Below are 27,557 nucleotides of genomic sequence, written 5' to 3' on the forward strand. Positions count from 1 at the left end.
TTCTACATTCTATAAAGGGTACCCTGGTGTCCGGCAAATGAGACGACAGCTGTTAAGACGACAACCATTTCTGGCGGGACTTAAAAAAGCTACACAGGTTCTCCTTTTGTATTTGTGAGAAATTCGAACAGTTTAATTTACATATTCTAACTTCTAATTCTCATTTGTCGTCTTAATGTCATGTCATTTTAATGTCTTGTGTTCTTATTTACCTAGCACCAGATAGGTGCCCTAGCTAGGGGGGAAGGGGGGTAATTCACGAGATCCTAGTTTTGTTTGAAAGTCGTTACAGCAGTAAAATCTCCGCTTTGTTCATTTTTGGTCATGTTGGTCCCTAATGCATCAATTGCGGCACTTATGAATATTTGCCACCAAAAAGACCATTATTGATGTAATGTTCTCATTTCAAGTTGCTTTTTGGGGAAATGAAAGATCAGTGTTTCGAGACCGGTGCTAGACTTTATAGCAGACCAATTATTCTGCCGGGGACCGACCTAAAAGCATGTGTGTCGATTAGCACGCCCACATAAAAATTGCAGTCGAACCGCTTACTTATTCAAGATTTGCTACACCAAATTTGCAAAATTGAACCGTGCGTTTTGCTGAATAATAAATACGCGGAAAAAAAAGAAATTCCTTTCATCTCAATAAATCAAGTTACATTAAAGGCGATTTTTTTTGTCTTAATGAAGATTTTATTCTTGTTTTAATGAAGATTTTATCAAAAAAATTATAGCCTACTTATCAGTGCTGAGATCAGACTACTCCAAGGTCAAATGGATTAATTAAAGAGATGAATCTGGCGGAGATCAACTTGTCAGAAATGATTAAACTCAGACAAGGTCCAGTAGTGATCACAGCCTAATTAATTAGTCAGTAATTAATTAACTGGTAATTTGTGATGCTTAAGTTGCCATAAAGTTTATATTCCTTTTCTCAAATCATTCTTTAACAATCACTACCTTTTTTCACTCCCCAGTTAGAACCTCAGATTTTGTCTAAGTCTCTAACCTCAGCCCTTAATCCTAGTTGCTCTAACTCTGAGTCCTAGCAGGTTATGGGCCCAGACTTCTAATTTTTTGTATCTTTTTTTGTCAGGGATTTCAGCTTTTAGCTGGCATACTTTAATCCGCAATCGTGGACTTGAAACTGGCGGCTTTGAGTGAAAAGTCCAAAGATTTTCCGGCATGGTCGATGCAATTTGTGGCGCTGACGCACACCAGGGGCTTGTTCAGGATAGTTTAAGGGCAATGATAATCTGCCTTCACACTATGTGCTTTTTTTGCCGCGCTACAGTGTTAATTCGATGTGTGCGAGCTCACGCCTTGGTTAGATGGTTAAGCTTCATATTTACCACAGATGCTTCACATCTACTAGAACCAGATGGGAAACAGCTACCTGCAAAGAAGCGTGGCTAGCTTTTTTTTGGAGTGCGAAATCAAGAGATACCCGATGACCCTAATTACGAAGACAAAGAAGGAGATCCGTGATACAATACTGTGGCACCGACGGCTGGGGAGCCTGAGCATGCAAGATCTTTCTTCACTTGTCTATGTGGGCGAGCTAGATTTCTGCAAAATGTGTACATCTTCTAAGATGTAAATAGTAGCAATGTCAAAGAAGACTGACAGCTGAGCATCGGCAGTGGGGTAACGGGTCTTCAGTGACGTCCAAGAAACATTTGAAGTACCGAGCATGCATGAGGCACGGTATGCTTCGAGTTCCGTTGACGAATTCAGTCGGCTGGCTGTTGTCAAGCACCTGGTGAAAAAGAGTGATCCTCCACAGAAGTTCCAGGAGTTTGTGGCTGAGCATGGAGTACCGCAGTGCATGCGGCTTGATAATGGAGGTGAAACTTCGCCATACTTTTTGCAGAGATTTTCAGGTGAGCCAAGAGTTCATCGTGCTTATACTCAACAGTATGTTGTAGCAGAAAGGAAAACCGTCCAAAAGAGCTACTTGCGTGTGTTCGGTTGCCTAGTGTACTATCTAGATCTGGGCAACAGACGGAAACTGGATCCAAAGAGCAAGAAAAGCAAGTTCATCAGCTACGACGAGGAGAGCAAAGCCTAATTATTGATGAATCTGGAGACAAGACGAGTGGTGCGAGCAGGAAGCGTGACTTTCATTGATTGCTTCATTTCAGACTTTTAAAGGTTGGCAATAAGCCATTTCAAACACTGAAGCCATTAAACGAAATTTGAATTGATATTGAACAATCAAGCACGATCACGACGACGATGACGACCAGAGAAACATCAAGCACACCAATTAAAAGCGATACTGCATACTCAGTGGGAGCCCATGAAGAGAATCCGGTGGAGAAGGAATTAGTGGATTCACATTCTGCTAAGCATCCAGTGCAGAGGTCAATTGGCACAAGGAACCCACTTTTTCGATACCGACTGGCCTATACCCATGCTTCAAAGATAGGAACTCAAGAGCCAACAGGCTATTTAGAAGCAGTGCCTGGACCCGAAAATGAGCAGTGGCTGGCAGCCATGAATTTGGAAGTGAAATCTTTTGAAGCCTTGGTAAGTTGGACACTTGTTGATGAACCACGATCTTGCAAGCGATTTTACATCTAGAGCGGTTTAAAGCTTGATATGTAGTGAAAAATGTCATGGACATGTTAGAACTTGACTTCAACGAGACGCTTGAATTGACTTGTAAACCCGAAATAAAGAGCATACTACTGTCTTCGGGGGCACAAGTTAGTCTTGTACTCCATCAGATGGATGCTAGGACAGCCTTGCTAAACTCTCCTCTATCAGAGACATGGAGCAGCCAGAGGGCTTCAGCAGCAGTACCAACCGAGTATGCTTGCTGCATTAAATTCTCTAAGGGCTGCGGCAATCTGGAAGAGACATATACTAGACGTTGAGCACATTCGTTCTCAAGGAAGGGTTCACTAGAAACATCAATGATCTCTGTTTGTTCAGGATAAGGGGAACAGATGATGTAATGATCTATGTGCTAGTTCAAGTAGTTGACTTCATCTTTGGTGCAGACGTTCAGACGAAAATGACAAATTGATTGAACGTTTTCCGAAAGTCTCAAGCTAGATGACAGAGTCGCATTGTCCTGGTTCATGGGACTGCAGATCAAGCAGGCACCTGGGACGGTAACAGTCAAACAATTACGCTGAAACGCCGACAGCTTAGAGTTATTTGTGCTATCTAACTGCAAACTAGTGGCCACACCAGCAGATGTTAGCACACAAGTGGCAAAAAAGACTACACTGAAGCTGGGTCAGTAGAGGCAGTGATTATGAAGGGTGAGGACTACAGAGGGCTTGTGCGCTTCTTTTTGTATACAGATAGGCAAACAAGGCCAAATACTCTAATTACTGTCACGCAACTCTCCCATTTTCTGGAGAGCCCGGGCACTGGACGGAAGCACAGAGTGTTCTTCGTTATTTGAAGGGAAGCAAAATCTGGAGCTGTCCTACAACAAAGAAGCTGATGGTATAAAACGGTATGGATCTTTAGATGCTGACTGGGCTGGAGATATGGATGATAGAAAGTAAAGTACTGGCTACAGATTTCATTTGTAGAATACAGGGGAACAAATCAATTGGAGCTCCAAAAATCAACCAATTGCAGCCAAATCTACCAGTGAGGCTGAGTAAAAGCAATGGCAGCGATTCAAGAGGCTTTATAAGTGCGATCATTTCTCAATGAGATGGCGTGATGAATGGCAGGCCAACAGTTTTCAATGAGAACAACCAAAGCTGCATTAAGATGTGCGAGAATCCTGTGATGCAGAAGCGAACACAGCACATCGCTGTGAAGTGCCACTCTGTTCTTGAACAAAGGGAAGATGAGTCAGTCCTACCCAGATCATGGAAGCCGACTTGTTGAAAAAAGCCCTGAGCAAGACTAAGGTGGATCAACGTCGTCAAACCTTGATTAGGTACAGTCTGACATTGGAAAATCCAATTCAGTCTGAGTTGGGTGTCGAGGTAAGAAAACTCCAAGGCCATACATATTAAAATACGAGATTAATCTGGTGGAGGTCAACTAGTCATAACTGATTTAACTCAAATTAGGTCAACTAACGATCACAAGCTAACTACTTAATCAGTCACTAAATAACTGGTGCTTTTTCTGAGGCTTAGTTTGTCATGTGTTTTATATCCACTTTCTCAATTCACTCTTCAGCAATCACTACATCGTATCCATCCTCATTTCAAACCTCATATTTCATCTCAGTCTCTAACCCCAGCCCTTATTCTTAGTTACTCTAATTCTGAATGTTAACAAACAGCACGTGTGTTCATCGCTACATTAGATTACATCCTATTAGCCGACTCAATGCTTTGAAATCAAAGCAACAAAATTCAAATGGATATTTCACTCTCAAAATTGACAAGAAGGAACCTCTTTTTCAGCTTAAATTCTTTGCACTTGAATTCGGCACCTGTTTGAGTGGATCAGTGTTATCATAAGTTCTTTATGAGTATGACAAACTGAACGGCTATTGGAAAAGGGGGCTATTTTATGATGGAGGTACGCAAATTCTCATTTTCTCGGAACCGTTCCTCGTTTCTATTTGATGAATGATTTTTGCCCAAATTCGAAGTCAAAATGAGCAGAAACTAAATTAAGGGCAAATTTTGCTCTACCATTTGTGCACATATCGAATATTTGTTTCAGTTTTCAAAGTTGATAATTGTAAGTAATCCGTATTTTTCAATGCATTTTAGATCTGACACCAATTCAATATTCATGTTTCTGCTTATTTGGCGGTCGGTTTATTTCATTTTTGATGACCGGAATTTATTTGCCCAAAATGAAACCTTCGTGATTCGTTTGAGATTTTCGAAAGCTTAGATTTGATTGGCTGAAAATAACTGAATATAAATTTCCAAAGCAAAATGAGCGACTTGCTAAAAAATACTGAATGATTGCGTTTCGTTCACTGGATTTTATAAAGAGTTAAAAATGTGTAATTTTCAAAAGTTTGAAAATTGTTTTTTAATCCGGATCGCAAATTTATTTCTCAAAAGCTGCAAAAACTATCCCAAAAAGTATATCTGGATACGAATAGCTGAAACAAATCTCAGTTTTTTGGAAGTTAAAAAAAAAACAACTCAGTTTCAAAGGACCAATTTGAACTGCAACTGGGGCTGTCCGTTGCTTAGAAAATGGCACACAATTATTTAAGCAAAGTAACTACTTTAAGTTAAACATCAATTAACAACTTTAAATTAAAAAAGTTTTTTTTTTCAAAATTTTGTAGACCGTCGGGATGAGGGCTTGAAAGCAAACGTTGTGAAGTGAATCGTTTTAATTAATGACCTAAAACTATAAATTTTGGTGCTTTCATTCCTTAAAATGACTATCCCTTGATGAAAGTTTTTATTTTAGCTCAACTCACAGCTGAACGTTCTTCAATATAGGAGATATTCCCTAGAAGAGAACTGTGCATTAGCTATTTTGTTTTTTGCATGAACTGAAAATCAAAGTTCGCTCTCGTCATCAGTTTTGGAACAAAAAATTTACAAACTCCTGAGTGTATTTATTAATTCGACGCCAAGAAAAAGTATTGAAACGTTCAGAATGTAATGGAAATGCGATGTAACGCAAAACTAATTCTATAAATCAACTAAACTGCATGGAACATATCCGAATAATTGATTTTTTCGAAACACAAAACTGATTTTTTAAACCTCAAGTAGATTTGTCAGCCTCAAATAAAAAATTTTAAAAAATTTAGTTTCGGTATAACTCACTCTGCTTAAAGATTAACAAAGCTAAAATTGTCATCAACAAAGATAAATTCTTCAATCTCGCATAATTCAGAATCTGACCAAATTGAAATTTTGAGAGCCTGATAAACTCACCAAAAACTATTGCAAGTAAAATTTTTTATCACAAGGACCCAATGAATCACTATCATCATTTTGGGTTAAAAAATTGTTAAAAACTATAAATTTGATAGCCAAAATTGCTCTGAATAAGATAGCCAAAATTGCTCTAAATTTGATAGCCAAAATTGCTCTGAATTTGATAGCCAAAACTCCTCTATCATCATTTAGGGTTAAAAAATTGTTAAAAACTATAAATTTGATAGCCAAAATTGCTCTGAATCTACCCCAAGCAAGTCTATTCCGATAATTTCTTCGAAATACGGAATAATAATCGCATATGCTTATTTGTTGAAGTGTTGTTCCAACCACCCGCAGAATGGTAAATAACTATGACCTACGATGGTTGTTTTTCGTGTATAAGTAGGAACAACAAATACATGTAACCAAACCAGAGATATATTGTATCAAGGTCTCTTCATCTCCATTTGTAAATCAAAACATTGATTTTAGAAGCCTGTTTTGTCAGTACCAAAAGAAACTATTTGTGAGTTTTTTTTGTAATTCAATCAGGCTGAAGATTAGAACAAAAAATACAAAACGGTGTGAGTGTCAGATTTTACTCTTGTTGTTCCAAGAAAGTGATGGAAAATTGTAAACTTGTTTTTAATTAGTTTGTTTCTTTAAAGAGTAATACCCAGTTTAATACAAGAACTAGTCAAATAATTTTAAAAAAAACTTAATAAAACTTTAAAGATTTTTATAGCCCAGCGTTTCTGTAGTCGGAACATTCTGTGCCTGCGGTCAACATTGTTCTCTCATTCACTTGGAACTTTTGTTGTAGTAACCCGGAAATCCAAAAAAACCAAAAAGATCCTGCGAAACTTTTTGTGATTTTTGAGCAGAAAGGTTCCATCACAAGTATTTCATTGAGAAATCAAATGATTTTCTCTTAATACAAAAAGAAATTCAGGTGCTCAATTAGGGCACCCAGATTGACCGGTGAATGCCTTCATTTTAGAAAACGATTGCACTGAGTTTCTAGCGTTAAAAATGTAATAATAAATTGATTTTTACAGCCGGTTTTTTTATGGTACTGCGATTTCATTGTAAGAAATAACTTTTTTCGGCTGCGTTTTTTCAATGCAAAATCGAGTTCTCAAATTTTTTGCTTTTTTGATTTTCTGAACAATTTGAAGCAAAAAAAACTTTAGTCACTAAGCAGCAAAATTGCGATAGAGTTAGATTCCCCATCTGTAATAAACAAATTGTTTAGAAACTAAAACAGAAAAGAGACCTCGATTAGTCTAAGTTATGTAAGTATTTATTTTCAGTTCCGCGATTTAGTTTAAGAATAACTATGGTCGAAATGAAGATTCTTCACTGAAGAGTCATTTTCTGTAGATTGCTGCAGATTTTAATTTTTGCCTGAATGCCGATGTCCGTTTTACTTGGCAGATTTGAGCTTAGACAATCAGATTTTTGTAGTTTGATTGAAATTGGAGCTATTGGAACATTGGTCGAAGTGCATAAAAAGTGCATAAATTAGAAATTGATTGAAAAATGAAATTGGAGCTATCTGAAACTGAAAAGCAAAATCCGGCTCAGGGAACAATCAAAATTGAAATTGATTTCAGGCAAGTTAACTGATTCAAAAGACGCAAAAACGTAAACGATTCAAAGACGCAAAGCACCAATTTCAACTTGTTATTGCGTGTGGCGTAGATTTCAAAAAAAAAACTTTTTTTTATCACCAAAAACTATATGAGACAGACGAGGCATGTTAAACAGAAATTGGAACATTCAAAACATGTTTTTTTTTCTCATGAAATAAACAGGAACATTTGAAATATGGGATTCGAGAAAACTTTGGTTTCGTTCAAACTCCCTCGTTTTGACTCTATTTCGTCTCAATTTATTAAGACGGTTTTATTGCGGTATTTTTTTTGTAGCTTCACCGCAATAACAGGCCTTCAACTAAGACAGTGTGCAATTAAGCCGATGTCTTCTCTTGATGCCATCGCTTGCTTTTTTAAATTACATTTTCGTAGTTGGGGAAACTTTCAAGGCCAGCAAATTAACTTCAGGGAAGAAAAAAAGAAAGACAAAAAATTCTTGCAGGAGACTATAATAAATTAGAAATTGGATTGGGAAATACGAATTGATTAACAGAACGACAAGGTATTGAGTATTGATTTTGATGGTATGGAAAATGGGGCTTGCTAGAAATAGACAATGAGGATGGTATGATAGAATGACGTTATACAATTACAGGCATTCTAAGCAGATGTATCAGAAAACCTAACCAAAATATGGAACAGAAACTGGTTAATTCTTGTTTACACAGAAGGGGTTTTATGTATGCTAAATCACGTAATGTTTTAGATGCTATGTGGCGCCTATTGTGTTACATGTGGCTTCTATGCTATGTTGCGCCTTTCGCGGGATCTTTTTGGCTTTCCTGGCGACTACAAAACTGATACTAAACTTTTTTCAAAACATGTTTGAAACTCCATGCTCAAGCTGCGCGAATTTTTTTCTAAAGTTTTTCTGTTTCGGCTTTTGTCTATATCTGCTAACTGTACCACCCAAAATTGAGTTTTTTTCCAGCACACCAGAAGAGATCTGGTTGTTTTGTTTTTTAGTTCTTCTCGCTTTGTCTGCAGAATGCAAATACATGTATAGATGTGCACACAATGCAATCATTAAAAGCTCTGCGGCGGAAAAGATAAAACCGGGGGTTTTTATTTTTAGAAAGCCATTTCTTAATCCAATCTTTCTATATTTTCTAAAACCAGTCAGGTGCCAGAAATTAATGCAAAAATCCAATAAAATAAGCTTAAAAAGAGGCTTAAAATGAATGAATAATATGAGGTCAATTTTGAAAGAAAATTTTTTAGCTAGTTTTACATAGCAATTTTACTATCAATTTTTATGGAAAAACAAGTTATAGAAGCTGGTTGAAAGCGTACGGAATTTTTGAAAACCCATAACAATGGAAGAAAAACACGCTTTGCGATTTATTTTTGACAACTGTGGGACGAAAACACTGTCAGGGTTGACCGATAACTCCTGGTCGAGAAGGTCACTTTGAACGAAATATGAAGTCGAGTCGAGTCGGTCGACACATGTCAAACAGGATTTATAAATCATGAAACCATATTTATTTCCATTGTCTTGTCGAATTAGCTCGACCCGAACTTTCGAATTTGCTCGACCCGAGCGAGATAAATTTCGAACGTGATCGAGATCGAGTTTGAACTCGACACAAAAGACAGTCTCGATTTTTTAATTTTTCTGCCGAACATTGATATTGCAACCATCTTTGTAAGTCAAAACACAAAATGAACAAAATGAACAGGGGTAGATTTCAAAAGGCAGCAAAAGGTCAAACATGGTCATAGACAATTTCGAGAACAAATATTCAAAGATAAAAACGACACTTGGATAAATTTTCAGATACAAAAATTAGTGTTGTGCACCTTCTTTTAGGTATCCAACTAAAACCAGGATAGCCGGTTGCTGTGCAAGTTGCACAGAATGCTCCGACCACATTATCAGAAATTTTTCTCAAATAAAGGTCTTTTCTTGGACGTCGTGTGATGATAGAACTATACGAACGCGTAAAATTGAGCGAGTTAGGCATAAACAATTGTCTTCACAAAATATACATGCAAAAATTTTTAAAAAAATTAAAAAATTTGTTTTATAACTTCTTTTCAATTTTTGCTCTAATAAGTTATAAAACGTTTGAATTTTTTGCCACATGTGCGCAACAAGCTTCCAAAAAATTTTTCTTTATGCAAAAAAAAATGAAAGAACTTGTTTCTACTTGAGGAAAAACTATTTTTGGAAGCTTCTTTTAGCGCATATGTGGCAAAAAAATTTCGAAGGTATTTAAAGTTTTCAGTGCAAAGAAGTTCTTAAATTTCTTTTCAGCCTAAAGTACTATGTTTTATATGAGCGAACGTAGCTCGATCGCTTTACTCGCTTGAAATTTGACTGAAACTGAAAAGTTGCACGCCATTTTTTTCGAAACTGGCACAGCTTTTTGGGAGTTTTTAAGAAAGCTGTAATATGAGTTTTTGCTTGAACCATTCCGATGATTATTTGTAGTACCTGATTTTGCTTGGTAAAAAAAATAACAGAAAAAAACTAAACGCATCCGAACACAAAGTTCAGAATAATGGTTTTTTGACGGTTTTTTCCTTGGTTGAAAATTTTCTTTGGTAAAGCTTGGTCGCAAAGAATTTCCTGTCGAGCACAGTCGACAGCAGTTTCCTTTATCAATTTGTCGCTCAAACACAGTCAAACTGAATAGTCAATCAATTGTTCATCTAAAAATCAGGCTTGTTCAACTTCTCAAAATGTCTTTTTCTCGGTTGGGTCGGAATGAATTCACTGGTAAAATTTTGGCCAATTGTTTCCTCGATTAGAAATAATTGTTGCAAAACAGTAACTATTCATTTTCTTGGCCTAAAATGCTCAAATTTCATTTCCTTGATAGATTTTCTGGTGAACGAAAATCATACGCAATGAAAAGCATGGGGACGTAATTTTTAGGCCAAGCACAGTCAAAAAGCAATAAAACTTTGAAATGGCCAAGTAATTACACATGGTCTTTTTTGATCGACAAAGTGTGTTTAGACTGTTGGACCAAAAAGACCATGTGTAATTACTTGGCCATTTCAAAGTTTTATTGCTCGAAAAAATGCTTAATCGAATTCAGTCAAAACTTGTTTCATCAGATGTACAACTTTCGAAAATTCTCGGAGTAACTTTTTATTGGTCAAAAACGTTCATTGGTCGTTCCTATTTTAATTCGAAAAACCACTACAAACAATGCCACATCTTCTAAGACTGCTTTATTGCAAGCATTTTAAAATTTTTATAAGGAAGCCATTATTATTAATGTGCAAAGCGACTCAAAGTTTTGTCATTTGGAGCAAAACATTTGTGCGCTACTTATTGCGTGCAAGTTTTGATCTGGGACCAGCCTGTCAACCTTTACAATTGCTAACCATATTAAAAAAAACGAGCTCACTCAAATTAATTAAATGAAGTTCAAAGGCTCATATATATATATATATATATATATATATATATAAGTAATTAAAAAATGTTCTGGCTGAAAATGGCATTGGTATCAGAGAAAAAGTTCAGACTTTTACTATATCTGAAGTTATTACCTAATAACTTTGGGTTCAAGCTCTTCCCCAAAACCTAAAAATAGTTTCGCTTTGATTATTTTTGAATTGCAGGCACAAAAACGCAATATTTATTGGTTTGCTGCGAGTAATTGCAAACTAGCAATTCTTTAACAGAGCGACTCTCCTCGGATTGAACCGCTCGTGCTAATACTTTTGTACTATTTCTTTAGTATTTCTCCTCAAATCTGTCACGAGACCTTTTTTCAAATAAAGTTGAAGAGCAGAGCATTTTAAGTTTTTATAGCAATTTTTATAGCTCAAAAAAGGAAAACAGTTTTTCTTCATAAGCTGTTTTATTTGTTTGATTTTTCTAGCATTTTTTGTCAGGTAAAAGTTTCTTTTCAAGAAATGACGACTACCAGAAGTATTTGTAAAATTTGCAACACAAAGTTTTCAAAACAAAGGAAAGAAACAACCTATTGAATTTTTTCTGGTAAAAACGGGAAAAATTTAAAGCTGCTGATTCAGAATTAAAAAGCTTGTACAGAATTGTTGAAAAAAAATTAAAAAGGAAAAAACATGCGTTGCCAATGTGGGTAAAAAAAAACTTTCAAATTTGACCAAAGTTTTTTTTATCGAAACGTCAACCAGGAAGTCAAAGACAAGAAATTAAGCATATCGTTGAAAAAAGGTAGTGCTCAAATATAGGATCCATAAAGTCTAGCTATGATACCCAGACCTCATTTTTTTGATTGTCCCGGCAAAGCTTGATATGTTCCGAACATCTCTACCAATTTTGCTACCGTCTTTTACTATGATGTGTATGTATAATTCTACCGTCTTTTAGTATGATGTGTATGTTTCCACCTTACTATTTAAATTCATGTGTTTTTTTACTGTCTCAACTGAAAAAAACTGAAAATCAAAGTTCCGGGAAGCAACATTTAAGGAGCAACATTTGGGGTTGAACCAACAATTGGAGTTGAGCAAGCAAACAAAATAGAAATTTTTTCTTCTGTTCGAATTTCCCTCGATTAATAACTATCTTTCGGCTTTTCAAAATCATCGCGTAAACGTAGTTTTTGACTTTCTCGAACAAAACAAAGCCGAAAACCAAAACTACGGACGCAAGAAAAGGTTTGCAGTCGAAAGAATTGAATATAAAAGCATAATTAGGTTGTTATAACAACATGCCTAAAATTGGTTTCGCAGCAAACTCACAAGCCAGAATTTGTTAGAAATGAATTTTTAAAAAATAAAAAATAGTTGCGGTACCAACATATTCAAATTTGGTTCAGAACAATATAAGCAGCTGACAACTAGCCGACATTATGAAAAACAGATATTTTCTAAGAATTTGTTCCAACTAGTCGGGATAAGAAAGACAAATCAGTTTCATTTTTGAATCTTTGTCGGTAACATATGCAAACTTGGTTCTGAGCAATATAAGCAGCTGACAATTAGCCGACATTATTAAAATCAGATGTTTTTTAAGAACTTGTTCAAATTAGTCGGGGTACGAAAGACAAATCAGTTTCAATTTTGAATCTTTGTCGGTAAGTTGGCAACAAGAGGTTCTTATTCATCCTGAATTTTTTCAATTTTTCCTATTTTCAATTAAATTTTTCCAAGCACAAAAATTTAACACCAATACAAGTGGAAATTTTCAAGAGTTATTTGACTTGATAATTATCGACATATTGTTAAACTGTCTGATTTTGTTTTCGCGAGATAATTACAGGTCAGAAACAGAAGTTGTATGAAATGAATTAAAAAAAAAAAAAGTTGCGGTACCAGCATACGCAAATATATAAGCAGCCGACAACTAGCCCACATTATAAAACTGATTTTTTGAAAGAATTTCCTCAAATTGACTCAAACTGATTGATGTATGAAAAAAAATCTTCTTCATTTTTGAATTTTTGTCAGAAAGCTGGCAATAGTTAGCTCCTATCCAATCTGAGTTTTGTTTTTATTTTTTTTCCAAATTTCAATCACTTTTTACGTTTTTAAGCAATTTAAGATGTTTCATATGAAAAATAATCTGTGCGGGACAGTGTCATTTAAATTCGTTATTCTGAATCTTTTCGATTTTTTTAAACGTTTTAGCCATACCATTGAATAAATTGATTATATAAATTGATGTCAAAAAATTAGTCTTAAGACTAACATAATAATAATAGAAGTTCCAAAAATGAATTGAATTAAAATATCAGAGCTTTTGCAGATCAGATTAACTCGACATTTAGCGGCAAAAAACTTTTACGTACTCAAACCAATTATCACTGAACCTTTTTTTTTAAAAAAAGGCATTTTTTTATCCTAACATGGTTTTATGCACTTGCGTTTATTGTAGAACTTTTGTTTACTTACAGCTGAGATCTGAATTTTAGCCTGTGGTAACTTCAGATGGTTGAAACGCACGAAAATAACAGAGGCCGAATTTTTTTGCAGTATTTACTGAAAATTGAATGTGCCTGCAATGTTACTACTTATTAGTTCACTTTTGAATTTTCAATTTTAAGATTTTCAGTCCGCTCAAAACAACTTAGATATCCCAATTTCTGTTAACAAGAGAATGCTTTCTGTTAACATTTTCCTAAAATAAAAAAAAATGATATGAAATTTTTATAGAATGAAAATAATAGCAATCAGAGAACTGTTGCACTGTATTCTAAGTCGTATAAAGTGTTGGTGCTAATAGAATATCTATCTTAGGTCTAAAACGTTTCAGTCTTCACTTGTTTGGTCCAAATAAATTAAATTAGCTTCATCGAGAACCAAACAAAAGAATTTTTTGCATTTTCGTCTTCAAAATCTAATTGAAAGTCTCTAGTTATACATTATCAAGGTTTTCTACTTGCTGGTTTAACTTAAGACCTCTCAATTGGTTGCCAACTTCTCAGCAGTCAACACAAACAGATTTGGGGCAACCACAACAAACCAAAGCAGTCGTAACAGTTTGATTTCTTTCTCTTTTCTTTTGACTCCAACTTCATTTAATTTTTCAAAATCTTTGATCCTAAAATTATAAACCCGTTGCATAGCTCTAGATAGACAAATTTCTGAAACGAAGTTTGCAGTGCGCTTTCACATCTTACATTTTTGGCATTTTTGTGGAATTTGACTAAAGTGATTTTATTAGGAGCTCGCTTAATACTGCTAGCTTTGACTTTCGAAAAAGGTTATACAGAAAAGTTGTGCTCAGGGTGGTTTTTACAGACAAATTTTGTTAAAAAGCAGTTGTCAACTAAATGTTTTGTTGTCTTGAGCTCAAACTTAGAAAAATATTTTAGTATTAATCTTTTTTCGTGAAGTTATAGGGGTTTAGAGATTGGTCAATTAGGGATAATTAACGTATATTTTGTGCTATTAATTGTAAGCGGAAGTTAAAACCGTCTAAGAAACCGTCCTAAATTGAACAGAGGCTTGCTATTTGGTCTGATTGGGACTAGAACAACATACCAACAGGATATTTAATTTAAATTATAACTTCAAGAAACAAACCAATTTTTAAATTTTCGAATGCTTGCAAATTTTACTAAAATTACTATAACTGTTTTGACTTTCCTATCGAAGGTAACGGAATTTTTGTGCTCGGGTGGTTTTTGTTTCAGACAAATTTCGACTTTTTAATTGGCCATTTTTCACGGAATTTTTCTTATATCATTCGAAAAGTATTGAAAAGTGTTGTCTTGAGCTCAAAATCGAAAAGATATTTCACCTGTGATCATTTTTTGTAAAGTTACGGGGGTTTAACGATTGCCGTTTCGGTCATTTTTGGACAATTAACGTGCAATATATTTCGCGCTATTAACGCGTAAGCGGAGTGTTAATCCGTCTTAGAAATCGTTCAAAATTGGTTCAAGGAAGCTTATTTAGTGATTTTTTAATAGGAGCAAAATCTATCACTTTGCACTTAGTATGGTGTGTGGGGGATGTTCTTACAAAAAATCTCCAAAATAAAAAAAACTAAAATTTACATTATTACGTTTAACTTTTTAATGTTATTAATGAACTATAGACCTTAAAAGGCAGTCGGAAAACTCAAGGCTTCGCCCTAAAACGAGCAGTTTTGCCTAATGTTCGTGCATCAACTTCTAAAAATTTGTTTCTTAAAACTGCTGTATCTGATTAAAACTCTCCTGGGACAATTTTCAGATTGTTACATGGATCGGTTTTTGAAATGCGTAATTTATAACTCAAAGAAAACTACGGTTAACAGTTAAGTTTTGCTAAATATTTTACAGTATAGAATAATTTTAGTAAAGTATAGAATAATTTTAGAATAAATAAAAGTACAGTTAAAAGTACCCCAAATAAAGATAAATGATTCATCTTGCTAACAAATGCAGAATACTTCAAACGAGATAATTTCAGCTAAACTAACAAAACTGAAAAATGTAAAGCAAAAATTTAAATGATTTGGATGAAAACAGTAAAAATAATTGCCTAAATAACCCCAAACTTGTATTTGTAAAATAAAGTTTAAAACTATTGCTGGGAGAAAAACTTCTCAAATTTTGTCACAATTAATCTGAAAACCAAAGAAAATCAGATCAACTATTCTAGAAAAAAATTGAAAAATTTTAATGTATTTGAAACATAAATTCGAAAAATAGTGTTTTAACTTGATACTACATAGTGGCGGATCTAAGATTTTTTCAAGGAGGGGGCGGTTTTTTGAAAAATTTTCAAAAATGTAGCCAAAATTTTTTAAGGTCGGTCAAAAAATGATGTTTTGAACTCTCCCAGATCCTGAAAAAGTCTCCGTTTTGGCCAATTTGTTTTTGCGCTGCAGGCAAAAATTTGTACAAAAAGGTCAAAAATAGCGTTTGTAGGCACTTCTTTAAAAATTTTAAATTGCGTTTTTTCGGCGGGCGCTCCGCTAAAAGTTAGAATAGTTTAGCGCCCAAGGCGCATTCAGAAATATTTTAGGGTCCTTCTGCCAAAATTGGATATTTAAAGACAGTATAAAGAGGGGACCCGTGTGTAGTAGGGGTCCAATCACCAAGGGGGGGGGGCAGCGGACCCCCCTCCCCGCCCTTCTTTTAATCCACCCTGATACTACACTTGACCTACTACAAAATTTTTTATATAATCAAATTTGTGTGTAAAATCGAGCTAATTTTTTCTTCCGATTTGTTTCCTTTTGTTGTATCTTCGCACTTCCTTATCAAGAATTAGCATTTTACAAGAATCCAATTCAGTGTTGCAGGGTGGTGGATTAAAAAAATTTTTGACGTTCAATTTCATTAAACTTTCATTGAGTTTCTGGTCCTCATATAGTGACAACAAAATTAGTGCAATATTTCATCTGGGACCAGCCTGTCAGCCTTTAGGATTGCTAACCATTTTCAAAAAAACGAGCTGACTCAAATGAATTAAATTAAGTTCAAAATCTCATATATATATATATATATATATATATATATATATATATATATATATATATAAATATTTTAAAAACGTTCTGGTTGAAAATGGCACTGGTATCAGAGAAGAATTTCTGACTTTTACTATATATCTGAAGTTATAACCAAATAATTTTGGGTTCAAATTTTTCCCCAAAATCTAGAAAAAAAATTTCGCTTTGATTATTTTTGAATTGCAGGCACAAAAACGCAATATTTATTGGTTTGCTGCGAGTAATTGCAAACTAGCAATTCTTTAACAGAGCGACTCTCCTCGGATTGAACCGCTCGTGCTAATACTTTTGTACTATTTCTTTAGTATTTCTCCTCAAATCTGTCACGAGACCTTTTTTCAAATAAAGTTGAAGAGCAGAGCATTTTAAGTTTTTATAGCAATTTTTATAGCTCAAAAAAGGAAAACAGTTTTTCTTCATAAGCTGTTTTATTTGTTTGATTTTTCTAGCATTTTTTGTCAGGTAAAAGTTTCTTTTCAAGAAATGACGACTACCAGAAGTATTTGTAAAATTTGCAACACAAAGTTTTCAAAACAAAGGAAAGAAACAACCTATTGAATTTTTTTCTGGTAAAAACGGGAAAAATTTAAAGCTGCTGATTCAGAATTAAAAAGATTGTACAGAATTTTTGAAAAAAAATTAACAAGCGAAAAGCATGCGTTGCCAATGTGGGTAAAAAAAAACTGCAGACGGGGGGGGGGGGGCAGACGAAAAAGTTTTTTGTTGTCTTGAGCTCAAACTGGGAAGTTTTGAAAAAATAGGCAGGAAAATTTTGTTTAAATTATCGTTTTTTTTTTACGCGCGCTCCCCCCTTCAAAGTTAGTATGTATTCGCGCCAAAATTTCCTTAAAAAACTTTTAGGGTTCATCACCAAAAATGGATAATTCAACAAAATAATAAAAAGGGGCTCCTATGGATTGGTAGGTGTTTGAACCCCTGAGGGGTGGGGGCAGACGCATGAAAGTTGTTTTGTTGTCTCAAGCTCAAACTTAGAAGTTTTGAAAAGTTAGGCAGGAAAGTTTTATTTAAATAATAGTTTTTTTATGATGCGCGCTCCCCCTTCAAAGTCAGTATGTATTGGCGCCAAGATTTCTTTTGAAAATTTTAGGGTTCGTCACCAGAAATGGATATTTCAAAAAATAGTAAAAAGGGGGACACTTTAGGCCTGCAGGTGGTCGAATCCCTGAGGGTGCGGCAGACGCATAAAAGTTTTTTGTTGTCTTGAGCTCAAACTTACAAGTTATGAAAAAAACAGACAAGAAAAGTTGGTTTAAATAATCGATTTTTATGATGCGCGCTCCCCCCCCCCCCCCCCCCCTCAAAATTAGTATCTTTTAGCGCTAAAATTTCCTTTGAAAATTTTAGGGTTCGTCACCAGAAATGGATATTTCAAAAAATAGTAAAAAGGGGGACACTTTAGGTCTGCAGGTGGTCGAATCCCTGAGGGTGCGGCAGACGCATAAAAGTTTTTTGTTGTCTTGAGCTCAAACTTAGAAGTTTTGAAAAAACAGACAGGAAAATTTGGTTTAAATAAACGTTTTTTATGATGCGCGCTCTCCCCTCAAATTTAGTATCTTTTGGCGCCAAAATGTCCTTCGAAAAAATTTAGGGTCCATCACCAAAAACGGATATTTCAACAAAATAGTACAGAGGGGGGACTTTTTGGGTCGGCAGGTGGTCGACTCCCTGAGGGTGGCAGACGCCCGGGTTGACCTCCATACACCGAAAATGGCTATCATACAATTCCATACATCAAGTGTGTGGAAAAATGCCTGTCATACAATTTTCATACAAACTCTAAAAATGGTTAAAAACTGGTATAAACTTATTTCTGTGGATGTCTTATAAAACAGTCTGGTGATAAAAAACTGAGGTTCTCGTTTTTTGAAAAAAATGCTTATCATACAATTCCCATATAGGGAAGTTGTATGACTGGCATTTTTTTGATGGCGACACCAAAAAGTACTAAGTAATTTTGAAAATTTGGCTTACATTTTTTTGTTTTTTTTTTTCAATCGCAAATCGAATTTCGTGCGCAAACAAACATTTTTCGAAAAAATTTTTTTGCGTGCAAAATTTAATTTTTTGTTTGTATAACGTAGTCCTGGATACGATAATATTGCCTTTTATTTTTTTTTTTGCCTAAATTTTTTTTTCAAAAACGCTGAAAATTCCTTTTCGTTTGTATGTTGGGTTTATGTATGCCTTGATCAAAGTCTAATAATTTGAAAATTCAAAAACTTAAACTAATCATCATTAAAAAATTTTGCCAAAAAAAAAGTTCGTTACTTTTGTTATATCAATTGCGAAAAACCAAATTCAGGTCGTTTGCTATGCATTGTAAATGCAAGTCCGTCCAATCTTTGGTGTTTTGAGTAACAAAGGTCTTTGTCACTTGTGTTCGTTTGCAAACACAACCGAAAATTTTTCAGAAACTAAATTTAGAAAGAAAAAATCAAAATTTTTGGTTTATGGAAAAACACCTATCATACAATTTTCATAAATGGAAAAATGTTTATCATAGAGATTTCATACAATGTTCTGTACGTATGGCATTGTATGGAAATTGTATGATTAGAAGTTTTGGTCAACCCGGGCGCCTAAAAGTTTTGTTGTCTTGAGTCTGAGAATTTTTTTTGTTTTGTTATCTGTTTTCGTAAAACTATGGGGGTTTAAAGATTGTTCAATTCGGGATATTTAACGTATATTTTATGCTAATAATGGGTACACGGAGAATAAATCTGTCTTAAATACCGTCTTGAATTAAATAGTGGCTTGCAATTTGTTCTATTTGGGTCTATGACAACAGACTTTCATGATTTTTACAGGCCGAATTTCAAAATTTTCAAACGACTATAATTTTTTGTTTATGCGCCGATTTCTGAAAATTGGTTTCTTAAAATTGCTTTATATGAAAACAATTTTACTGTGACAACTTTCAGTTTGTCAAATGGATCGGTTTTTGAAATGCGTACATTATAAATCAAAGAATGCTACGAATAATTGTTATTTTTAAAGCTTTTGAAATGTTCATTACTTTCGTAACAAAGCTTAAAAATGTACTTGACATAACGTGTGGGGATCGTTTTCGAAATAACTCTCAAAGATTAAAAAAAAGAATTTTCTGTTTCAATTTTAAAAAAAGTTCAAAAGCGGCGCTAAGTACTAATCCATAGAACTTAAAAAGCAGTCGAAAGTTTCAGGGTTTTTCCTTGATACTAGCAGTCCTACCTAGCTATCAAAATATGCAGATTTTCGCACTGCACATATTTTTCCTCAAAATTAATTTACTCCTGTTTTCGCATCCCTTTTTAACCTCGTAATTCTAAGGCTACAGTTTTTAAAACCGACAATAGGGAAAAAGAACCAATTATTTTACAGCCCGCAAAATAAACAAAGGAAATTTGCATATAAATTTCAATCATAACACCAATTCTACCTTATGAGTTGCACAAGTGGTGTTTGTTTCACGTTAAAACTGTGAATAATGTTACATCACCATTTGGTTGCCCCAATAGCTAGCATTCAACATAATAAAGCTGCTGATTGTTTTCTTGGCTGGTTAATTTTATCTTTCAGCAAAATGAATATTTTTGCAGTAAGTTTTATACTTTCGCTGGGAAGAAGTGGAAGTGCCTTTGTAATTCAACCAAATTTTACAATTACATCAACTCCAATGCCGGGTCAGTGTATCGAAATTCCAGAAATATTGAAAAGCGGACCATGCACAATTTGGAATCAAACATTTAAAACTGATTTATTTGGAGATGAAATAAAATCCGGATCTGACAATCCTCGTCAATTGATATTTTTTAACGCATTGAAGAGACAAAATTGCGACGTTGACAGCCCGAATATCGGTAGATTTATCTGTTCTCTTTTTACACCGAATTGCCAAAAACTTGTTGATGAAGACGACGAAACTAAGGAAATGATAGAAATCATTCCTCCCTGCAGAAATCTTTGTCAGGAGTTTAACAGAGAGACAAAAGAATGTACTGTCAATGAGCCATTGGACATAGACTGCAATGAGTTTCCCAAGCCCCTAGATGTGAATAAACGTTGCGTCTCTGCCCTCTTCACAGAATACTAAACATGCTAATCATGTTATATATCCTGCGAGAATTATTTGAAAGTTGAATTTCAAGTTCAGTTGTTTTTGAAGTTAGGATCAGATCTGATATTTTCCCGATGTGGAAAAGATTTTTTTGTCGACGAATTTGATTTTCAGGGTTTTCCAGAACACATTAAAGACCAAGTTTTGCTGATTAATTTACAGTATAGATTCATTGTTATGATGAAAAAGGGCTTTGCTTGTTGTTTCAGTTAAAAGCCCCCTAAAGAAAGAGAAAAGATTCAGCTTGCTAACAAATGCAGAATACTTTGAAAAAACTGATTTCAGCAAAAATGAAAAAACTGAAAAATGTAAAGTCGAAAACTTAACTGATTTAGATGAAAAACAGCAAATACAGAGGTACTTTAAAAATTGCTTAAATATCCCCAAAGTTTTAATTGTATAATAACTTTTAAAATTATTACTTGGAGAAAAACCTCTCAATTTTTATCATAATTTATCTGAAAACCGAAAATACTCAGATGACTTATTCTCGAAAAAAAGACAATGTTTTTTGTTTTTGAAACATAATGCCGTCGAATAATGTTTTATTATGATATTACACTTGAAATACTACAAAATTTCCTCATATAGTCGAAATTGGGTGTGAAAAAAATTAAGCTAGTTTAGACATCTTTGCTGCCAATTTGTTTCCTTTTGATGAATCTTCACGCTTCTGTATCAAGAATTTGCATTTTACAAGATTCCAATTTAGTGGTGCAAGTTAGTTAATTACAAATTGTTTTTGATTTTCATTTAAAAACTTTCATGGAGATCCAGGACCGAATACAGTGACAACATCATTTGTGTTAGTGAGTGATTTTCAATCTTACAACCAAAACGCATTCATCCAAGAAAAAGAGGTGATCTTAAAAATCCAAACTTTAACTTCAGCTCGGTTTTTTTGATTTTGTAAAGGTTTTTGGCTAAAACGATTAGTATGCTTTCTCAGAAATATATATAAATGAATTGGCTGAATAAATGAGCTATAATGATACACAGACATTTTAAACTCTCTATATTTTAATCTTACAAAAATTTGTCAAAGATTGTGTTGGTTACAGAAAACAAGTTTACAAATCACAATTCTGCCAAATCACAGTTCAACGACAAGGAGTGAGATCTATGCAACCAACACTGTTTAGAAAAGCAGATACCCATAAAACGAAAAGGGAAAATTTAGGCTGAATTTGCAAAAGGATCTGAAATTTGCAAATCTATTAATTATTTTTTTAATATCTCATTCAAAGACAAAAACAAAAATATCGTTTCAGCCGAAAAAGAAACGACTTTTGTCATCAGTGCAAAAAAATCAAGTCGGAGAATTCCGACAAAATTTAAAAAACCAAAAACAAGACATTTTCAAAATTTTGACTTTTTTCGATATGAGTTGTCGTAGATGTCAGTGAGGTGACCTAAGTCGAACGAAAACAGGTAACTAAAATAAAATAAGATGACATTATTTAAGCTAAACATGACTTAACTTGTGTAAAATTATGTAGGGCTTGGAAGAGACATCTATACATCTTACAAATTGCACAACCCCTCTTTTGTCTGACACAAATGCAAGGAGAGAAATTTGATTTTAACAGCCTGAAGAGTTATGGTGTTTTGTCAAGTAACTCAGAAAACCCATCTTTATAATGATGCGTTTCCTAAATTATCTTATAAGACGTCATCTGTCTTCAAGTTTTTACGATCAAGCTGCCCTCCTTGCTTTTGTATTAGACAGAAGAGGTGTTGTGCAATGTGTAACAGGTGGTCTAGATGTTTCGGCTGAGGCCCGAAAATTTTGCTTCATGTTAATTCAAGACCAGTCTATTTTAGGTCACCTCACTTTAACTTGAGTCACCTACTTAATTTCATTTTAGGTCACCTCACTGTTCAGACCCAACCCGTGACAAAAAATTCGTGTCAAAAATTTGAGAAATGTCAAGTTTTTGGGTTTTCTAAAATTGATCGGAACTCCTCCATGGTTGAACTTTTATGCTTTTTTACAGCTATTGTTGTTTTTTCGGCTCAGATGATTTCTTATTTTTGTTTTTGAAAGAGAAAAGAAAATTTTCATAATGTTTTAGATTCCAGATTCTTTTAGGTGTTTCTATTCTTTTTGAGGGTGTGTTTTCTAAAAGAATTGGTTGCATACAACGCAATCATTGTAGTTAATTGTAAACATTGGTTTAGTAACTAGCACAATCCTTGCATAATTTTTTGCCAGACCAAAATATAAAGAGATTGAAATGTCGACTTACCATTATAGTTCATATATTCAGCCAAGTCAGTTTCATGTTTGACCGAGCATAAGAAACATTGAAGCCAAAACTTTTACAAAATCTGAAAACCAAGATCAAGCCAAGGATTTGATTTTTGATAACATCCTTCTTCAGAATGAACACGTTTAGCTCATATTTTGAACGCCCGAGACTGATGCTAACATAAATTGTGTTATCACTGTTACAGCACCTGATATTCAGTGAAAACTTTTGATTGCGCGTCGAAACCTTTGTGCAATCAACCACTTTTCACCAGAAAAGTGGCGTTCAATCACAATGATGAGAAGTGACAGTGTTAGTAGCCCTTTTGAAAATTCTGAAAAACAGGTCTATATCTAGCTATAAAAAGACAATTTTCAACCGGAAAAAAAAATAACTTTTTTGAACAAACTTTCTTAGTAAAAATTGAGTACAAAACGTGTGACTTTTTTAATCATTAATTGCTTAAATTAAGATTGTCAATAGAGATGCCACCTGAGAGGCTGATTCTTTTTTTGTACTCTCCAGAACTGATTCAAATTGTTTATGTAGGATTTCATGAAACGTATGCTTATCGTTTTATACCATTAAAACATATTGATTTTCATGATTTATTTTTAAACCTAATCGCAGTTCCGTATAATCGCGACCGTTTTTTTTTTAATACAAAAAAATTTTCTGAAAAATGGTTTTGTCTGTGTGAACAGCGTATTTCCTATATTCATCAATGAAACAGTCACCCCTTCTTATAAAGGACAAATTTAATCATTTAGATAGAAGAATAATAATTTTTACACAAGTGAATGATCAATTCCCTATACGGATTTACAGATTTTTTTTCACACATGGTCTAGTAACTTTTTATGATACCTTACGCTTCTTCCTGCCATTGTTAGGCCTCTTCTGATAAAACTAATTGTTGTTCAATATCAACAGTCATACTCCGTCACCGGAAAATAACAAGAAGTTTCAAGAACTGTTCGAAAAAAGAAAAAGGTACATACAAAAAACACAAAAAAAACTAGAAAAAAACTGTTCATCAAAGAAAATTATTGTTAAGAACCTCAAAAATAACCTAATCGTTTTGAGGCTAGCCGAAAAATTTGATTCCTCCAAAATCTGTCGTTTTGGTCTAACTGCCCAAAGAAACCTCAAAACCTGAATGAACAGATAGGGTTTTCTCTAAAATCGTTTGCCCTGTTTTTCACTGTGAGAATGGCCGCAAGTTTTTATGGCGCTGTGGAGAATCGGGTAGTGATGATGCCCAGCAATCATATCATTGCAGGTTCAAATCTCACGTGCACTGCAATTTGCAGGGCCAACGATTGCAATATAGCCATAGCTTAATGGTCTCATGGCTAAATTAGCTCTGGTTGGTTTTTGTATAATTAACTTCTCCAGGTTAGGTCTCTGGCTCTAATAAACTTTTAGATCGAGTGAACTTTTAGATCCTCGTTCTCTACTAAACCTGTTCTGAATTCACAATATTTTTGTTTTAGAAATTAAATTATCAACTTCATTATTTTTGCGTAGAGCGCGACATTGTTAATGAATCACATTGTGTTCAAGCGACAAATTTATTTTAATTAATAAATCAAACGTCAAAATGAGGAACAAAAATGATCTCTTTACTCAAAAAGTCATCAAAAAATTAGAAAAATTGTTATCTGAATCACAAAGTTTGATTACTGTAGTCGATAGTCAGAAAAAACTTGCTCGTTAACGGATTTCATTTCTCTTCAAGTTAAAACCGAAATTAACCTGCTCTTATCAAAAAAACGTGTTTCAACCAAAAATGTAATTCAGAACGAAAATTCATAAAAAATTCAAAAACTACAAGTACCTTTCAAAAGCTATTTTAAAATTGATTAATATGGCTAGATTTATGTTATTTGTTGTTGCATTTTTGGGCCAAATATGGGTTGGTACTTGCATTGTGCAAGAGCGCCGACCCTGTCAGAATGTTCAAGCCGATCCTAAGTTCATTCTTCCTGGGTAAGTAGTAATAATTTTATTCGTTATGTAGTAAGAATTTGAAACTCCCTTTAACTGATTGCTATCTTAGATGCTACCCCTTCTACGACTGCCAAATAGCTCAGTCAAATTCGGGTGCCTAGCTGGACTTGATAGTAAAATCTGACCATTGCTTTTTAACTCTCCGCGCCGACATTTACCCGGGTTGACCTCCATAGACCGAAAATGCTAATCATACAATTTCATACACTTAGTCTATGGAAAAATGCTAGTCATACAATTTCCATATATGAAGCAATACTAATCATAGACCTTTCATACAATTTTCTGTACGTATGGAATTGTATGGAAAGTGTATGACTAGCATTTTTCCATATATGGAAATTGTATGACTAGTATTTTTGGTCATCCCGGGTACACATTTTAGTTTGAAGTCTACAAAACTACTTCAACGTAGTCATAATGTAACGAAACTTTGCCTAATGAACAATTTAAATTTCAGCATTCTATAATGTGCACGCACGTATGCCAAAAAGCGTTCACCACTGTTATCGAAAAATTGATTTTTGATATATTTGAAAACACTGGATTTGAATTTTCAGGTGGGTCTTTTTAAATAGTTTTTGTTCCGACTTTAGAAGAAAGTGCGGAATATTGTTTTTTTTCTAAATAAGAGTTTTCGGGGTTCAGAAAAATGTAGCTGAAAACAGCTGTTTTGAAGACAACCCTATGTATGAAAAACGAGCTCTATTTTACAGTTCACCCTTTTTCGCAGAAAGATACAGTTTCAATATTGGCCATCAAAAAAGATTTTTGTGCTGCAGCAATAGTTTATTACCTATCGGTGTGAACAAACGACCAGTTTTCAACAGCTTTTATTTGCAAGCGGCTGCTTGAACAATATGAGATCTTTGTTTTTTTTAAAATTTAGTTATGAGTTGGAAACTGGACGGAGGCTTTCGAAATTAAAAAAATTCTTTTTGAGAATAATTAGAAGTACTCAAGCCCAAGGTTCAGCAGCCAAAACTTGCAGTGGGAACGATTTATGGAATCCGTCAAATAAGCAGTCAAAACTACCACGAAACTACCGTGCAATTTTCATTGCCAATTACTTATTGCTCCACAACCTCAGTGGTCTGTTGAACAAAAATACTGCTCTTTTTAAGTTACTCCAAGTGGTTTTTGCTAAAGACTTCTTACAAAGACTTTAAAGAAACTTTTAGTGTAATAAATATTATTGAAACATGTTTTAAAAATAGCTGATTTAACCCATATCTTTTGCATGCAAATTACGGTAATTAAAAAATTATACCAATTTTAAAGTCTTTTACTAGGAGGTTTTAACAGAAAAAAAACAGTGTTTTGAACATGAGCTTAATAGATTGTATGTAATCAGAGTTTAATAGATTGGTATGCAATCAGCCCCAAGCTCAATTCATAAAAAAATTGGAAAATTTTGCTGACAATTATCGACATAAAAAATTGTCAAAAAAGTTTTTTTTAAAAAGCGTTTACAAATTTTAAAGTCAATTTTATCATAGATTATATAGATGTTCGATAAAAACTTTTCAATTGTTTTTCGCTTGCTGCTCTGTTCTCTAGACCTTCTTTCGGATGACCAACCGATTACCTTAAAATCTCGTTGGTAATCTTTTGTTGGTAAAATTGTCTGGCGTATGCTGAACCAATGTGGAGATGATCTGAAGTATTTGAAGCGTACAGTTGCCTCATTAATTTAACGTACAAAATATCCATTTGCACGCCTACATCATGGTGCAGCCAACAGAAAAAGTTGCCTTGAGTCGTAAAAAAAGTTCAAATCTAACTTGTACTTATGCATAGGAGACGACGTGCAGCTAATCTTGAAAGCAGGAAAACCGGGATAAAAGTTAGGACGGAAAGGTACCTTAGAAGCCTCGACGAAATGAAGAGTGTCTTCAAACGCGAACGAATGTCACGCATGAACGAGGGCTGTTTATGGCGAAAAACAGCGGGAGCAAAAACGTTCGAGAAGTTTCATCTGGAATTGAGCGCATTGCCGGGGCAATGCGACTTCACTAATGCAAGACAAAATATACAGGACGTATTTATTATGAAAATGCGAGAAACAGATTGTCAACGAGAACTTTCGCAATCGACGAAAACGCCCGAGGAGGTAAATCATATTGCATTGTCTTAGGAGAAGGGAAAGCGTATGTACATCGTCAGCGCCGCATATTACTATTTAGCAGGAACCAGTAGGCAACATCAGGAAAGGAGCGTGATATTTCCTACACCGTGGGCGCGGAGGCCAAGGAGGCATACCCGGGGCGAATTAAGCAGTTAAGCGGCGGTGTTACAATTTTGATGCCTCAATCTTTACATTGACACCTATTTCAAATTGCCCAGCAGGGAACATAACGTGTAACAAGTGTCAAAAGATAGAATATTTCGAAAGCACCTGTTGGCGAGTACGGCGCTTAACTAGTTATTGGAGAGGACAGCGACTGATTAAGTCTGGTTTGTGACGAGGACGAACATCACCTAAGCAATCACAGCAACGAAAGCAACAGTATGCAGGAGGCGCAAAGAGGGAAGTTCAACCAGCACCAATGAGTGGGTGAGTAGATATCCAGATCATCAGGCTCCGATGATTATGTGTTGATGTCCAGCAGGAGGTAGAACGCAATTGAGTTGAAGATTCCGAATGCCAGGGTCCAAGCGGAAGCAGCGTAGAAAGATGTAGCTGTGGGTTGAAAGTGGGTCCCTTACCACCATATTTAGCATGAACGACCTGAAAGCAACAAACTTACAATTACAACTGAAGAATGAAGAGTTTCCAAATTAC

This window comes from Symsagittifera roscoffensis, chromosome 6 (assembly GCF_963678635.1).
Source record: "Symsagittifera roscoffensis chromosome 6, txSymRosc1.1, whole genome shotgun sequence".
Classification (NCBI taxonomy): domain Eukaryota; kingdom Metazoa; phylum Xenacoelomorpha; order Acoela; family Convolutidae; genus Symsagittifera; species Symsagittifera roscoffensis.